General features: G+C 32.7%; 1 protein-coding gene across 1 annotated transcript in view; it reads right to left on the reverse strand.

Annotated features, from left to right (window-relative positions):
• The window catches only part of ZNF804A (zinc finger protein 804A), a 303,065-nt gene that overhangs the window by 89,700 nt on the left and 194,038 nt on the right, over nucleotides 1-19,327 (reverse strand). The gene's annotated exons all lie outside the window — the stretch shown is intronic.

Here is a 19,327-nt window from a genome sequence, read left to right on the forward strand (position 1 = left end):
TGTTAAAAGTTTAGAAAGACTTATTGACTTCTACAATGAGACATTCAGGATTCCACCTTTGTTCATGGTATTATTCAGGAATCTGAAACTGATAGAATATTATCAGTGGGAAGTAAAACTGTTTCAAAAATGGATTCTTCCCATCCCCCTCAATGTCTTTTTGCTGGTGCGGTGGTTGTTTTGTTTTGTGTTTCAGTGACGCCAACTTCACACATGAAGATATTCCTTTTCATCAGTTACCAGAGTTGTTAAACCAGCTAGAGACTATTGAATATGTGTGTTTCAAATCTGAATAGTATGCATTCGAATCACCTGTCAAAGTGCAGACTCTGATTCAGTAGGTTTTGGCTGGGGCCTGAGATTCTGAATTTTTAAGACATTCTCAAGCAACATTAATGTGACTGTAATGCAATCTGAGTGGAAATTTAAATCACTCAAAAATCTAATCTTTTAAATATTTTTATTTTTTCAAAAGGGTCAGAAAATAATATAAAGCATCAATATCTTCCTTAGTTGCAACTGCTGATAGCGTAACCAATAATCAGTTCCATTCAGAGAAAGAACAATTAAATCAAATATTCAGATGATGCTTATTCTAAATTTTAAAAAGTATAGCACAGTAAAATATTTTAAAATTCATATTATTCCCAAAATCCAAATAAGAGGGCTTATTAGCATTAACACTAACCAGTAAGCTGAGTACAAGTTTACTTGTCAATAATATGCATACACAAATACACAGGTATATAAATAAGTGGTGCTGTACCTTTAAAGGAAAATCTGGTTTTTCTCCTCTCAGCTTTTAAATCCAAATACGCCCCATAGTCCTTTTTCATTCTGAAAGTAGCTTTCAAAAATGTGTGAAATGTACCACCTTTTTTTCTGTCAGTATACTCTGAATGATTGTAAAACATACTTTGTAGCAGAGTTTTATTGTAGCAGAATATCTACATATTTGCTTCTTTACCCCCTAACTTACTCCTACAAATTAAGGCTACAGTTAAAGATAATTTATATTTTATTGTGTCATGTAAGTTTTTCAGGAGTATCTGGTAAAAACTATAGCCATTTGTCCACCCAAGCTGGATTCCATTCTGTCTAGTAAAATGCTTCATTCTGATGGAAATCTTTTCAGTGCCTCAGAGAACCAATTTAGTTGGTTCTTTAGTTCTTTTAGGAGAGGATGGAAGGTGACTCTCCATGAAACATTGATATTCAAGTTTTGGTGACTACATACTGCAAGGTGCTCTCAATTGTGTACTAACAGTTTTCTTTTTAAATCCATTCACCACTCATGAATTGCCAGATAGATCAGAGTTATTTGACTACTAACTAAAACAGGAGTCCTATCTCAGCATTCCACAACATCACTGATGTACATACATTCCTCACCTTAATCACCTCACAAAGAAAGAGATCTGTCTCAAATGACGAAATATTCAAGTAAACATCAATGTAATAACTTCTATCTTTAATCATTATAACAGTTAAAGCCTGGAACCAACACTATGTCAAAAGAATCCTCAGGCTTCACCCCTGAAAAAAAATCTCTCTCTGTTATTAAACTTTGGACTTGTGAGTTAAGCAAACAGATGACATATTTCTCCAGGTACACATTTGGTTTATAATACTTTAAAGCTTGTTTCAAGATAGAATTCTCACAATAAAAAAATAGGCAGATTACAAAATTTACCTATTAAATAGATACAAAATCATTAACTGTCACATTTTATCAGTAAGTGGAATCTGAAAATAAATATATATTTGCTCCACAGTACTTATAATTACACTTTACATAATTAATATTTGCAAAATATAATATTTTGTCAAGTGGATTAAAAAAGAAGTTTATTTTCTTATTTTGTAAGTTTAAAAATGAGAAAAATTCTAATCAGTTGGCTCTCGGAGTTTAAAAGACAATCTATGAATTGCCTATAAAACTAATAATTTCAGTAAAATAATTTATGTCCCCTAAAACTTATTTGTCTATGTCAGATATTATACTTCTAGATTTTCTTTTGCTTGCAATTTGAATGGTAGCCAAATGAAATTCTTTTGGAAGCAAACCAAAAATAAGTATTATCTTTGAAGGGAGAGTAGATATTTTGTAAGGCACTGTCCCAGCTGTCTCAGGAAAGGCCCTCTGATAGACAGAATATGTTCCTTGAAAAATCCAATATGACAGTTCTTATACTTTTATCTTAAAAATACAGTGATACGGTCAGTAGGAAATTCAAAAGGTGATTTAAAGACTCTATGTCTATTAATATGAGAATTTTATGATATTTAAATCCTTTAAAAATGCTTTATTTTAAAATATTTTTCTGGAAATATTATAAAAAGGATTTTAATTTTATTGTAGCTACTTAATTATATCACAAGTCATGGACACATATAATGTAAAGTGAAATAAAATACTATGTTACATATGTGGAATTTATATAGCTTCCCTATTATATATATATTATAGTATATATAATATATAATTTTATGCACAATATGTTTAGAACTAATGAACTCAAGTTTTATTCTCATTATTTTTGCATTCAAATATTTCTTTATGACAAAATTAGTCACTGAATTTTGTTTTACAGGCAGTATGTATAGAAAGTATATTGTGATAGTTAAGTGCATAAGTTGTACAATTGATAAAATTTAAGAAAAGCAAATTCATTTGAATCTAATATTTGCATTGATTCTCCTTTAAGAAACACAGTTTTAACGACCTAAGATTGTATTTTCATTTTTTACAGGACCATTACTTGGTTCAGTAATAACTATTTTCATAATAACAATAATAAATGCTATTTGTTGATAATAAACTTTTAGATTCAAATTATAAGTAATGAGAACAAGATGTTACTATAGTCCCAGAACAGAATATAAATATACTAAGGTCTAACCATATAAATGTAGAGCTGATAAAGTTGATAAACTCTAATTTCACCATTAATTATGGTTTATGTAATTTTTATACTATTCTTGGCAAGCCATTAAATGAAATAGAGGATATGGTAATATGCTGAATTATCTGAATACAAATTATTTTAATGTGATTAGGCACTTTGAAGGGAAGAAACAAAAATAGTATTAGATATTGGGAATAACAAGCAGATGTAGGTTTAGATGCATTAGAAATCTAGTTAATTCAATTTAACAGGAAAAAAAAATTGGACTAAATAAAATCACATCATTGCCATAGATATATTTGTTGATCAGTATTATTTTGAATTTCACTTTCTTTTGGGAAATGGAATTTTCACACAATGTCACTAACTGACACAAAATGAGAAATTAGAACATTTATATACTCACTTACATACGAGATGATTTGCACAAAGTGTGTGTGTGTGCTTGTGTGTGTATACAACATGTACACACACACACAAATATTGTACTATCATATATCATTACCAGTGAATAGATACATTTATTGTGGTATTTTCATACAGTGGGCTATCACTCAATCATAAGAAGGAACAGACAGCTGATTCATTCAACAATGTGAATGAATTTCACATATATCGTATTGAGTGAAAGATAGTGAAAACAGATTAGTAAACATTATCTGATTAAAGTACATGAACATCTACAGCATGCAAACTAATCCAGTTATTGGTCACCTGGAGTGAATGGTCAGGGGACAGTGGGAAGATTGACTGCAAAAAGTGTGAATAAATTTTCTGGAGAGAGATTAATATTCTATATTAAAATTGGAGAGACATTTACACAGGTGTATGTATTTGTCAAAAGTCATGAAAAATTAAAATATGTTAGGATTATGGTATATAAGTTGTACCTACATGTTGATTTAAAAAGGAAATATTATGTGTGTGGGGGGGACAGTGCTTTCTATATAAAAATATAGCTAGACTTTTCACATTTAACATTATATAATATTGTCTATTCCCATGAAGAGACATTATAGTCTTATATATCTCATTTATAATAAACTGGATCATTTACTTTTCTATAGTTTAATAAAACTAATCCTTCACTCTTTGTCAAACACATTGACCATTTTCAGGTTGAACACTTGATTAGGACATTTGCTGTAGAAATTGGCTTAATCTTTAACAGTTTAAAGATATTTAGACAGCTTAACTAGTATATTTTCTTAGATGAATTGATTGAATCCTTGTCAGTAGGACAAAATTATATGAACAACGAGATTTTGTGTACACTTATGAAGATTAAGTAAAAAGTATATAAAGTTAAAAGTCTTCTGAAATTTTCATGGTGGGAACTTAATTGTTTCCTAGGTAGTGTCATTTATCATTTTTCAACAGATTTGTTTCAATGTTGTTGCCAAGTAAAAACATGAACTTGGTGTGAAAGAATACAGGAATAAACAATCACAGCAGGCTTTGATGACATAGTGCTTTTTATAGGTTTTTCTGAATTTCTTCAGTTCATAAGATAAGTTTCAAATAAATAATCAGCTGGGAATCCAGTACTTATTAATAAACTTTCAAGGATCTATTAAAAATAAAAATACAACTCTCACTTTGGATAAAGTCAATTAATGAAAAGCAATCTCACAATTATCCCTTTTTGCTTGTTTGAAGTTTTAAGAATTAGCTAAGAAGGAAGCCATGGAAATGCAACAATTTTGATAATTTTTAAGGACTCCACAAATATAAAGAAAATAATATTCTGGTTCACTAATTTCCATATAATTTAAGGAGAAAATGCATTCCTTACAAGGAAAGAAATTTCATGTTCACAAATGGAATAGTAAGACTATCTTAAAGTCTATCTTTAGAAAGTCTTTTTCTCCTAACACAACAGGGACACATTAAATAAGCTCATTTAATTCCATAATGCTTAACTATGTTTATCTTCTCAGTTATAATAGTTTTCAAAGAAGAAACTGCTGAATATGTAAATAACTATGTGGTTTTGAAATGTATTATATCAGTAGCACTCAGCTATTAAAGAAATAAATAAGGCAAGGATACACACATACACATACATACATACATGTGCAGATATGTAATATGTATCCTACCTATTAATTTATTTTGAAAATACAAATCTGTGTCAACTCCCCCAGTCCTGAACCCTTACTCTTCCTAATAGAACCATAACCTTTGAACATAACATTCCCTGGGTCTAAAATGCCATTGAACCTCCTCTTCACCTGACTTAGCTGGATAAGAATCCCTTGCTCAAAGAAGCTTTTTATAACACCTTTGACAATTTTGAGATACAATAATATGCTGGTCCTTTCTCTTAGAGCCCTGGTATCAAATCTGTTTGAGAAACACACTGTTTTTTTTTTAATTTGAGTAAGTCTGTCTCTTTCAATGAACTATAAGGTACAAGAAAGCAGAAAGTGTGACATTTTCATTGTTGTTATTGCTCACCAGTGGATCCCCTGTGCCTAGCAAGAAAAGAATGAAAACAATCACAGTCACATTCTGATCTATAAACTGCTCTCTTTTACTATTATAGGCATATCAAACTGCTATTCTGGTATTTCTACCAAAAATATTTATATCTCACCATGTTTTCTTCACATATAATGATTAATAAACTTTATCGAGGTATACTTTTAAATTCGGCTTGACTGCCTCACTTCACATTTTAGTGACCATCCAAAGATAAGCCCTTTAAATGTTTAACAAGTTGAAATTGTACAATAAATGGGATGTGAATTATCTACTGGTAAGTCACGTAGTCAAACAACATGAATTTGTCCTCATTTTTATTTAGAATCCATTTGCACTGTGGCATTGAATGTAACCAGATATATCTCATTTCTGTTTGTTTTTTTGTTATAGGCTGCTACATGTTCGAAAAGAAGACAGCCACAAAGTGGGGGACATCCTCTTTTCACACTGGGAGAACATGCCAAGCATGTCTGTCAAACTTTGTCAAGAGTTCATTAAAAATGAAATCTTGAAATGGGGGAAAAGAAACTGCTCACATTTAAAAAAAGCTATCTTATATTTTATAAGTTAATATACCTGTAAGAAAATAAAATGTGTTATGCTCTTTAATATTTTAATGTAATGCTTGAAAGGCAATTTATATGAATTTTTCTTACCTGCAGGATGTATTGAAGACAATAAATTTCAGATATGTACTCATCTAATTTAATACACTTTTGCATTGTTTTTAATTTATTTTTTATTATGGAGAATGTTTTTAAAAATATAAGGAAAATGTTTTTTGGTTACTAATTACTTATAAGATAACACAGGAAAGAGTAAATTTCACTGGAAAGGAAAACATATATTAAAGGTAATGGATTAATCACTTATGAGGTAGAATGAAGGTTTTAACAGAAAAAGTAGTAAAAACTGTGATTACAACAATTAGTTAAGGATACAAAAATAAAAAGATGTAAAATGTGACATCAGAAAGATACATGAGGTGGTAGAAAAATGTTGCACTTTAGAATGGGATCAAAATCACATTGTTATCAACTTAAAATAGACTGTTAGAGATATGTCATTATATGTAAGGCCCATGGTAACCACAAAGCAAAACTCTAAATACATAAAAGATGAAAAGAAAGAAATCTAAACACACCACAAAAGAAAGTCATCAGACCACAAAGAAAGAGAGCAAGAGAAAAGAAAGGAACAGAGAGAAACTACAAAAACAGCCAGAAAATAATTAACAAAATGATAATAAAGTACATACCTGCCAAAAATTACTTTAAAAGTAAATAATGGCTTGAACTCTCCAATCAAAGGACATAGAATGGCTGAATGGATAAAAAAATATAAGACACATTTATGTGCTGTCTACAAGAGACTCACTTTACATGGAAGGACACATGTAGACCGAAAATAAAGAGGTGAAAAAAGATATTCCATGTAAATGGAAATCAGAAGAAAGCTGGAGTAGCTATACTTATATCAGACAAAATAAACTTTAAAACAAAGACTGCAATAAGAGACAAGGATGAGTATTACATAATGATAAAGGGGTCAGTCCAACAAGAAGTTACAACATTTGTAAATATTTATTTATCCAACATAGGAGCACCTAAATCTATAAAGCAAATATCAATAAACCTAAAGGGAGAAATGAACAGCAACACAAGAAGAGTAGGGGACCTTAACACCCTCCTGACATCAATGGATACATCATCCAGATAGAAAATCAATAAGGAAACATAGGCCTTAAATGACATATTAGACCAGATGACATAAAGAACATGCTATCTAAAAGCAACAGAATACACATCCTTCCCAAATGTCCCATAAAACATTTTCCAAGATAGATCATATGGTAGACCACTAAAAAGGTCTTAATAAATTTAAGAAGATTGAAATACCAAGCATCTTTTCCAACCACAATAGTCTGAACTAAAAATTAATTACATGAAGAAAACTAGAAAATTCACAAATATGTGGAGATTTAACAACATGCTACTGAACAACTAATGGGTCAAAGAAGAAATTAAAAGAGAAATTAAAAAAAATACCTTGAGACAAATGAAAATCGAAATACAATATATCAAAATTTGTGGGATACGACAAAAGCAGTTCTAAGAGGGAAGTTCACAGTGACAAGAAACAAGTAAAGTCTCAAATAAACAACCTAACTTTGCGCTTTAAGGAGCTTTACACTAAATAGAACAAATGAAGCCCAAAGTTAGTAGAAGAAAGAAAATAACAAAGATTAGGGCAGAAATATGAAATAGAGAAAAAAAGATAAGAGGGAAGGTCCATGAAACTAAAAGCTGGTTCTTTGAAAAGATAAATAAAATTGACAAGAAAATAGCTAGACTCAGCAAGAAAACAGGAGAAAAAAACTCAAATAAATAAAATCAGAAATGAAAAAGGAGATATTACAACTGAAATCACAGAAATACAAAGGATCATAAGAGACTACAATGAACAATTACATGCCAACAAATTGGCTAACCTAGAAGAAATGGATAAACTCCTAGAAACATACAACCTACCTAGACTAAATCATGATGACATAGAACATCTGAACAGATCAATTCCTAGTAATGAAATCAAATCAGCAATGAAAAAACTCCCGAAGTCCAGGACCAGAACAATTCACAGGGGAATTCTACTAAACATCCAAAGAATTAATAGTGATCCTTCTTAAAAATAGAAGAGGAGGAACTCTTCTGAACTCATTTTATGAGGCCAGCATTACCCTGATACCAAAACCAGAAAAGGATACTATAAAAAAAGAGAATTATAGGCCAATATCATTGATGAACATAGATGCAAAAATCCTCAACAAAATGTTAGCAGACCAAATTCAATAATACATTAAAAGATCATACACCATGATCAAGTGGGATTTATTCCAGGGATGCAAAGGTGGTTCAACATCCATAAATCAGTCAATGTGATACATCACATTAACAAAATGAAGAATAAAAATTATATAATAACTTCAATAGATGCAGAAAAAGCATTTGATGATTCAACACCCATTTGTGATAAAAACCAATAAAGTGGCTAAAGAAGAAACATACCTCAATATAATAAAGGCCATACATGACAAACTCACAGCTTATATCATGCTCAGTGGTGAAAAACTGAAGGCTATTCCTCTAAAATCAGGAACAAGACAAGGATGCCCACTTCCACCATTCTTATTCAACATGGTATTGGAAGTCCAGGTCAGAGTAATTAGACAAGAAAAAGAAATAAAAGGCATCCAAATTGGAAAGGAAGAGTTAAAACTGTTACCATTTGCTGATGACATCATACTATATATAGAAAACCCTAAAGACTCCATTAAAAAACTGTTAGAACTAATAAACAAATTCAGTAAATTTGCAGGATACAAAATTAATATACAAAAATCTATTACATTTCCATACACTAATAACAGGCCATCAGAAAGACAAATTAAGAAAATGGTCCCATTTACAATTGCATCAAAAGAATAAAATACCCAAGAATAAATTTAACCAAGGAGGTGAAAGAATTGTGTATTGAAAAGTACAAGACATTAATGACAGAAATTGAAGAAGGCACAAATAAACGGAAAGATATTCCATGCTTATGGATAGAAAGAACAAATACTATTAAAATGTCCATACCATCCAAAGCAATCTATAGGGTCAATGCAATTCCTACCAAAATCCCAATGGCATTTTTCACAGAAATAGAACAAATAATCCTAAAATTTGTGTGGAACCACAAAAGACCCTGAATAGCCAAAGCAATACTGAGAGGGAAGAATAAAGCTGGAGGCATCACATGTCCTGATTTCAAACTATTTTACAAAGCTATAGTAATTGAAACAGTATGGTATTGGCATAAAAACAGACACATAGGTAAATGGAACAGAATAGAGAGCCAAGATACAAAGTCACAGATATATGGTCAATTAATTTATGACAAAGGAGCCAAAAATATGCAATGGGGAAAGGACAGTCTCTTTAATAAACGATGTTAGGAAAATTGGACACCACATGCAAAAGAATAAAACTGGGCCATATCTTAAACCACACACAAAAAATTAACTCAAAATGGATTAAAGAGTTGAATGTAAGACCTTAAACCATAAAACTCCTAGAAGAAAACATAGGCAGTAAGCTCCTTGACATAGGTCTTGGCAATAATTTTTTGAATCTGATACCAAAAGCAAAAGAAGCAAAAGCAACAATAAACAAGTGGGACTATATCAAACTAAAAAGCTTTTGCACAGCAAAGGAAACCATCAACAAAATTAAAAGGGAATCTACTGAAAGGAGAAAATATTTGCAAATCATATATCTGATAAAGGGCTACTATCTGAAATACATAAGAAACTCAAGTCAATACCAAAACAACGAACAATCTGATTAAAAAATGGGCAGAAGATCTAAATAGACATTTTTTCAAAGAAGACATACAGATGGACAACAGGTACATGAAAAGATGATCAACATCATTAATTATCAGGGAAATGTAAATCAAAACCACAATGAGACATTACCTCTCACCTGTTAGAAGGGCTATTATCAAAAAGACAAGAAATAACAAGTGTTTGCAAGGATGTGGAGAAAAGGGAATCCTTCTGCACTGTTCTTGGGAATGTAACTTGGTAAAGCCACTGTAGAAAACAGTATGGAAGTTCCTCCAAAAAATAAAAAATAGAACTACCATATGATCTAGCAATTCCATTTCTGGGCATTTACTTGAAGAAAAACAAAAACACTAACTCTAAAGATATATACAACCCCATGTTTACGAAACCTTATTTACAATAGTGAAGATATGGAAATTACCTAAGTGTCCAATGAGGAAAAAATGGATAAAATAAATTGTGATATATAATACTATTTATATAATGAAATCTTGCCATTTGTGACAACACTGATGGACCTTGAGGGCATTATGCTAAGTGAAGTACGTCAGACAGAGAAAGACAAATACCATATGATCTCTTTTATATGTGGAATCCAAAAAAAAGAAAGAAAGAAAGAAAAAAAGGAAAAGAAAAAGAAAGAAAGAAAGCTCATAGTTACAGAGACCAGATTACGGTTGTCAGAGGCAGGAATTGAGGGGTGGGAGAAATGGGTGAAGGGAGGGATTCAAAAGTAAAAATAATAATAATAAATTTATAAATTTAAAAAATAGTAACAGTAGTTGTAATAACAATTGTTGCTTTTGTTATTATTATTACAAAAATCATAATGATACCACAAATATATTTATTGGGTATATAGTATTCTAGTGGGTATGTCATAATTAATATCTCCATTTCTTTATGACAGCATTTAGATTTTGCCAATCTTTTATTTTTAATTAATATATAATTAATAGATTTATGCATATATCTTCCCCATTGGGTTAAGCTTATTGAATACTATTTGATAAAAGAGTGGAAATCTGCATTAAAAGAAAAAGACAACAACTAAAGATTTTCTAGATATGCTTTAATACACACATACTTAATTGCTTAATGGGAAAACAAATGTTTATTTCTTATTGCCATACTCTTTAACATGATTTTAATATCAAGAATTAAAAGTGTTGATTTATGATTTACATGTTTCAAGCAATGTATATCTTAATGATCTAATTTTTATTAACATCCAGCTTAACATTCCAATTATAAATCTTAGAAATTAATAAAAATAACAAGCCATTAGAAATGCTTCCAAGTCTACCTTAAACATGTTTTATCTCATAAGAGGCATGATTACAAGAAAGGACCGCTTCCCTTCAAGTATGCCACCAATGGTGAATTCAGAAATAGATATATCCAGAAGACCAAGGAAATAGTGCACCAGAGGGAAAATACAGTGTGTTTCCTTCCTCTCATTCTTTCAAAGGCTGTTTATCCAATAACAAAAGAACAAAAATACTTTGCCTGCAACAATATCCCATTAAGATGTGATATATATATATTTGGACAAAAGGATTTAATAAACATGGGTAATAAATCACATGTTACAGACTAATGTTTTCTCTTTGGCTATACCCTACATGTCAATGATTCTGGGACATATCAATGGTTTTGGTTCAGGTGCTAGAATAATCAGCATCGGGTAATCAGAAACTCCTAACTTTGAGAATCATGGCTCTCTGATCAGAAGACTTCAATTACTATTTCTATTATTTTGCTCTTCTAAAACACAGGTATTCTTCTCATGTGAACTACTAGAACACTCACACACTTACACTTACTTTGGATCGAGCTGAATTATCTTAAACAATCTTTATGAATAGAAATATTACTGTGACTTTAGGGTAATCTGAGATATAATGGTTGGTTGAAGCAGTAATGAATTTATTTATCATTAAATGCACAAGTATATCTAGTTGCTTGATAAATATTTAGGCTTCTATGTTCCACAAGACTATTAAATATAAATGCTACTAACTAGAATTTATCACCTTCCTTCACCCAAATATCTATCCCATCCTCTAAAATAGGTTTTTAGTGAAAATCCACAACATCTGCCCAAGAGTTTAAGCAAGAATCAAGAGGTAATCCTAGCTACTACTCTTTCACTTACCTCTTTGAGTCTGATTTCATATATTCAACCTACTTAATCTCTCTCCATTCAACTTCCTCGTTTCCCTCCCTACTTGCCATGGCCACTTTTCCACTTCTCTCTTGGATTAATTGGTTTTATAAGCTCTCCTTTTTCTTCCAAACACAGTATTGACAATGTTGACAGTGCCCTTTCTTAACTACAAATCTTAATTATTCACTGCTCTTTATAACTTTTTAGTTATCCAAAATATTAAAAATAAATTTCAAGGTCATTGGTTTATCATGAAAATAGTTATAATCTCACCCCTCCTGGTCTGAACTCCCCCTCTAAACACTAACTACTTATGTTCCAATGACAAGAATGTACTTGTAGCTACTCAAGCTGATTCATGCATCCATGATGCCCTCATCCAAGTAGAAGACTGAGGGAGAGATTGTAAAAATGAAACAAAACAAAAAACAAGAAAACACAGGACACAGCATGGGGAGACAATATTTTCAAAAGTTTAGTAAAAGATTGGTAAAATAGTAACACTGGGAATCTAAGGAGGGCTTGACTGATAAATGAGACAAATCTGAGCACATTTAGATCTGGCATAATTTAATCAATTTAAAGATCAAATTCTAGAGAAGTCATGAAGAATTTAAGAAGGAACACATTTGCCAGTATGCAACCATGTTAAGTGATGGTTTTGTGCATCGAAGACTGAATAATTGAAAAATACATAGTCAGAAAAGGAGAAATTTCTGAACTTATGAGAGAACATTATATTATTATGTTTTCACAATCTTACAAGTACATAAACAGAACTCACTTCTCTCTCTTTATTTTTTTACATTTTTCGGTACAGCTTTTTGTGCGAATACCTGTCTTCTTTTTTTTTAATTAATTATTTTTTTATTTGTTTATATTTTTTTGGCTGTGTTGGGTCTTCATTGCTGTGCGCGGGCTTTCTCTAGTTGCAGCGAGTGGGGGGACAGCTACTCTTCGTTGTGGTGTGCGGGGTTCTCATTGCAGTGGTTTCTCTTGTTGCAGAGCATGGGTTCTAGGCACACGGGCTTCAGTAGTTGAGGCACATGGACTCAGTAGTTGTGGCTCGCAGGCTCAGTAGTTGTGGCCCACGGGCTTCAGTAGTTGAGGCACATGGACTCAGTAGTTGTGGCTCGCAGGCTCAGTAGTTGTGGCCCACGGGCTTAGTTGCTCCGTGGCATGTGGGATCTTCCCAGACCATGGATCAAACCCGTGTCCCCTGCATTGGCAGGTGGATTCTGTACCACTGTGCCACCAGGGAAGTCCCAGAACTCACTTCTCTTACGTCGTGAAATTCTCTGGAGAAGGTGCCAAACTACAGCTGCTGCCTCTCCAAGGGCAGAACTATAACACAGGACTGATAGCCCAATTCCCTGTGTAAAAGGCAATTCGATCTTAAAAGAGACATCAAACAGTCATTTGGGGGAATTAGGTATCATTGCTGCCTGGTGGCTTGCTGAATCCATCTGGGAACAATTTCCATGTTCTTTGTTTAAGCTAATAAGGTTGTGACCTAATGTTGTATTCCATTAAGGAATCTCTAGAGTCTTTTATTGCCTGAGGGGACCTAGAATCAGCAGTGAGGAAAATGGGATGGTGAAAGATGTTATGTTCCTGGATCTGTGTTCACAATGCATTTGTCAAATGACAGCTTGTGTACTGTACTTGTATATTTTTAAATGACATTTTAGAGATTTAAGGCACTTGGTATTCATATGTATGAAAACAAGAAAAGTTGACAAGGGGCCATAAACTAACATGCTATAGTGACACAACAACAAAAATCAAAAGTCTGGCTTTCTTTTATATGCACCCAGATCTCATTTCCTCATCTTGGTAAAGTCAGTGTGACAGCACTTCATTCATTGTAAGGTGTTGGCTACCTGGATTATATGGTATAATTACTTTAAGATTAGATTAATTCTATACAGCAGACACTGTTATGGTTTCTGTCCCTGAGAATTATCACTGTATCCTGATGTTCTGGACACTAGCAAATTGAAAATGAGTAAATTAATGACTGCTTTAAAATGAGCAAATTAATAATTGCTTTTACATTGGATATTAGATAATAAACTACCATACACACTGATTTTATAACCTATCCTTATTTTAGAAATATTTTTGAAAATATGAACTGTGAAAATAAGATCAAGTAGCAATACAGGCATACTTTGTTTTACTGTACTTCGCTATTCTGCACTTTGCAGATACTGTGTTTCTTACAGATTGAAGGTGTGTGGTAACCCTGCATCAAGCAAGTTTATTGGTGCAATTTTCCAAGAGCATTTGCTCACTTCCTGTCTCTGTGTCACATTTAGTAATTCTTGCAATATTTCAAACCCTCCACCAGCAAAAAGATTATGACTCACTGAAGGATCAGATGATGGTTAGCATTTTTAAGCAATAAAGTATTTTTAATGAAGGTATGTACCTTGTTTTTTGGACAGAATGTTATTGCATACTTCATAGACTACAGTATATTGTAAACAGAACTTTTTTTTTTTTCTTGTGTGAATTTTTTTTTTAACATCTTTATTGGAGTATAACTGCTTTACAATGGTGTGTTACTTTCTGCTTTATAACAAAGTGAATCAGTTATACATATACATATATCCCCATATCTCTTCCCTCTTGCATCTCCCTCCCTCCGACCCTCCCTATCCCACCCCTCTAAAGGGTCACAAAGCACCGAGCTGATCTCCCTGTGCTATGCAGCTGCTTCCCACTAGCTATCTATTTTACATTTGGTAGTGTATATATGTCCAGGCCACTCTCTCACTTTGTCCCAGCTTACCCTTCCCCTTCCCCATATCCTCAAGTCCATTCTCTAGTAGGTCTGCGTCCTTATTCCCATCTTGCCCCTAGGTTCTTCATGACCATTTTTTTTTCTTAGACTCCATATATATGAGTTAGCATATGGTATTTGTTTTTCTCTTTCTGACTTACTTCACTCTGTATGACAGACTCTAGGTCCATCCACCTCACTACAAATAACTCAATTTCGTTTCTTTTTATGGCTGAGTAATATTCCATTGTATATATGTGCCACATCTTCTTTATCCATTCATCTGTTGATGGACATTTAGGTTGCTTCCATGTCTTGGCTATTGTAAATAGAGCTGCAGTGAACATTGTGGTACATGACTCTTTTTGAATTGTGGTTTTCTCAGGGTATATGCCCAGTAGTGGGATTGCTGGGTCGTATGGTAGTTCTATTTTTAGCTTTTTAAGGAACCTCCATACTGTTCTCCCCAGTGGCTGTATCAATTTACATTCCCTCCAACAGTGCAAGAGGGTTCCCTTTTCTCCACACCCTCTCCAGCATTTATTGTTTGTAGATTTTTTGATGATGGCCATTCTGACTGGTGTGAGATGATATCTCATTGTAGTTTTGATTTGCATTTCTATAATGACTAATGATGTTGAGCATTCTTTCATGTGTTTGCTGGCAATCTGTATATCTTCTTTGGAGAAATGTCTATTTAGGTCTTCTGCTCATTTTTGGATTTGGTTGTTTGTTTTTCTGATATTGAGCTGCATTAGTTGCTTGTATATTTTGGAGATTAATCCTTTGCCAGTTGCTTCATTTGCAAATATTTTCTCCCATTCTGAGGGTTGTCTTTTCGTCTTGTTTATGGTTTCCTTTGCTGTGCAAAAGCTTTTAAGTTTCATTAGGTCCCATTTGTTTATTTATGTTTTTATTTCCATTTCTCTAGGAGGTGGATCAAAAAGGATCTTGCTGTGATTTTTGTCATGGAGTGTTCTGCTTATGTTTTCCTCAAAGAGTTTAATAGTGTGCATTAATTTTGTATCCTGCTACTTTACCAAATTCATTGATTAGCTCTAGTAGTTTTCTGGTAGCACCTTTAGGATTCTCTATGTATAGTATCATGTCATCTGCAAACAGTGACAGCTTTACTTCTTCTTTTATGCATTGGGAAACCAAAGAAATTTGTGTAAATTGCTTTATTGCGATACTCGCTTTACTGCAGTGTTCTGTGACCAAACCCACGAAATCTCCGAGGTATGCCTGTATGTTATATTCTTATTTTGATAACACATTATTGCCATAATATCATAATCTGTAATTATGTTTTATTCTAATAGATAATAAAATGCATATAATTATGAACATAGCAAGATACCATCATTATTTACTTTTCTCAGGAACTCAATAGTTTAAAATAAAATAACGACTACCTCGGAGTAGCAAACATTTTGTATGCTCCAAATGAGGGTTTTACTGTTAACATGTACAATTTGAGAAAATATTAGATGACAAGATCTAATATGGATTTAATAATTATAAAGTAATTTGCTATTTTTTTAACAGCATCTATAGATATCTAAAAAAAGATGAATTTAGATAATTATTTTGTCTGTGGATTATATGGATTTCCAGACTTCTTACAATAACTGCATTGTGCCACTGACTTTTAAATTCTATTAGTTGGTAACCACTAATCACAACACTAACATTTGTACCAAAATACTTTAAAATATTACATTGTTTGGATTGGAAAATTTCTTCTTTAAGCATAATTTTAATTTTGTAAAAAGAACCTCCTATACCTCTCAAAGTAGAGCTCAGGGCTGAGACTAATAAATATCTGTCCTTGGCAGTAATGATTTGGTGTAGACAGGCACTACAGGACGTTAAAATGTCAGGTCCTCAATAGAAGAGATTATCCCTTATACTCAAAATTCTACCTAAACTAAAGAAATGCTCAAAGCCATGCCTATTAAACCAACAGATATGCAAGAGCAACTACCCAGGTGAAGGGGATCTCATTTACATATGTCAAATTAAGTCCCCATGTTCCAAAAAAGATGCCAGAAGTTTAAGTGAGTTTTAAATAGGTCAGAAAAATCTACTCAAGTTTAGAAGGGTCTCTTAGCTACTAGAGAAGTGATTATATCCCAGGCAGCACTTGAAAGCCAGAAACTGCCATGCTGTGCTGAATAAATTCTCCTCAATGACCTTTCCATGACAACTTTCTCATTTCCTATAATGTGGAGACAATTAGGTATTAAATTACGTGTTTGTGGAGCAAAGAAGCAACCTTTGAAGCAGAGGTTCTGCTGAAGAATGTATTGCGTGAACGTGTAAAAATAGCTCCTAACAAGTAATGTAGTTGTACAATGTCCAGTTCCTTAATTTAACAAATGAGAAAACTGATGTGCAAATCACTTCACTGACTTGATGAGTGTAACTCAGCAATTTTGAGTCAGAATAGTACTAGAACTCACAATTAGATTCTCAAGCTAGTGATCTTTCCATCAAAATGTTAGTTTTGTACTTTTAAATGATTCAAGTTAGCTATTTGTCTTTCTAATCATTCATCCACTTAACAGCAATTTATTGATGTTTGTGAGACACACCTCAAAGAAAGAAACCTATGGAACTGCATGGCAGTTTCTAGCTTTCCAGAGATTAATAAAACACACTCCCTACCCACAAGGAGGTCACAGTCATTACTCAATACATAGAATTTTGAGAAATTTCTATGTTTAAGTACTGTTTTATGTGCTGGGCATACAGCAGTGCACAAGACAAAAAGTCTACCTTTCTTATTGAGCATAACCAATAATTACAAGGGTGTAAAACATGCTATAATTAAAGTGTACAATAAGTGTTTCAAGCACATAGAAGTAAAGAACCCTAATGCATATACTTCAGCATCTGAGAAGGGAAAGGGTCAGAGTAAAGCTTCGTCTTGGTGGGACCAATAGTAGAGGCTAAATGAAGAAAATAACCTAAACAAAAGCAAAGCCAGGAAGAAGATAAAGTATGATTTGGGACTTACTACATGTTTTGGATGGTTAGCATTGGAGAAAGTAGAGGATTCTGGGAGACAGACCTGTAGAGTTAGGCAGGTGTCATTTAACATTAAATTTTGCTTGAAAAAATCCTTACAGATGGTTAAATAAAAAATGATAAGTGACAAAGTAAAACTATATATTTTCATTCACTTCATAAACTCATATTTCAATGTGAATAAAAAAGATCTTTGCTCAGTCCTTTAATTTTACCCCTAGTACTTTTTTTTTTCTTCAGGAGGACTCAAGGAAATACAAAACCATAGGACTCTCAGTATCTGAGGTAGACATCCATGCGATTAATAGAGAACATAGACAAATACAAGATAATTGAGGTTTTGCCTAAAATTATCCTATGACTTTCTATCTCCAAGCCCTAAAATGTAACCCTAGCTCTTGCATATACATGTGAATTTACCAATGTGATTATTTAACTCATTATAGTTTTGTGTTGCATTTTATTTAGATGAATACAGTTATTCATTCTTTCAGTTCATTAGCCAGAATAATGCTATGTAGCTTAACACAACAAACGTTTATTTCCCACTGATAGTTCATATCTACCATGGGTCGGTGGGAGTTATGCTTCACATGGTTACTCGGGACCCAGGCTGGCAGAAAGTCTACCATCTCGAAGCTATACCATCTGGAATATTTGGCATATGCAGTCACTTTAGTAGGGAAGAAAAGAGCTGCTTTGTCATGTCCTGCTGGCTCTACAATGCTTTGTCCCAGAAAGGATATGAAACACTTTGAGTCATAGCCCTTTGGCCAAGAATTTTACCCCTAGTACTTTTTACTACCTTATTGAAAATAAAACAAACTTTCAATTTAGGCAAAATCTACTAGAAGGTGGCCAACTAAAATTTGTTACAATGTTTCTCCTTCCATAAACATGCTATTTTCTATTAAGTTCTACCAAACTTTCAACACCCAACTCAAATCCTAATTTTCCCAAGAATTCCTGATCTCACCATTCAGAAATGAGCATTTGACAGTTTTGTTACAGGCCTTTTCATATTGGTTATCTTTACTTCCCCAAATAAATTATAAGCACCTGGAAATCAGAGGCTAATATTACACTTTTTTTTTTTTTTGCATTCTCATAGAAGCTACCAGAGTGTCCTAGAATGGTTAAAAAGTAAAAATAAAAAACAAGTAATTCTCTATAAATAATTTGCTGGCTAAAATGAACATGGAAATATAGTAAAACCCAGCAATAATGTGATTTCGGATGTTATTCCCTGTCAGTTGACTCTCAGACTTCTGGGTCTTTCATCTAGCTTCACTGATGTTTTTCACCTCACAATAACACAAACATGAAGTTTACATGATTGAATATTTATATTAGGGCTCACTTATATATTGCTGGCAAGGTGAGTTGCTCGGTATAAACACTAGTGCCTCATTTTACGTTACTATTTTTATTATTTATTTATTTCTATTTATTATTCCACCAATGATAGTAAACATAATAAATCAATGCTGCTTGCATTTTCTGGAGAATGGGAGAAACAAAATAGCCCCCAGTATAGTCAGGGCAAAGCC

Source organism: Eschrichtius robustus, chromosome 5, assembly GCF_028021215.1.
Source record: "Eschrichtius robustus isolate mEscRob2 chromosome 5, mEscRob2.pri, whole genome shotgun sequence".
NCBI lineage: Eukaryota > Metazoa > Chordata > Mammalia > Artiodactyla > Eschrichtiidae > Eschrichtius > Eschrichtius robustus.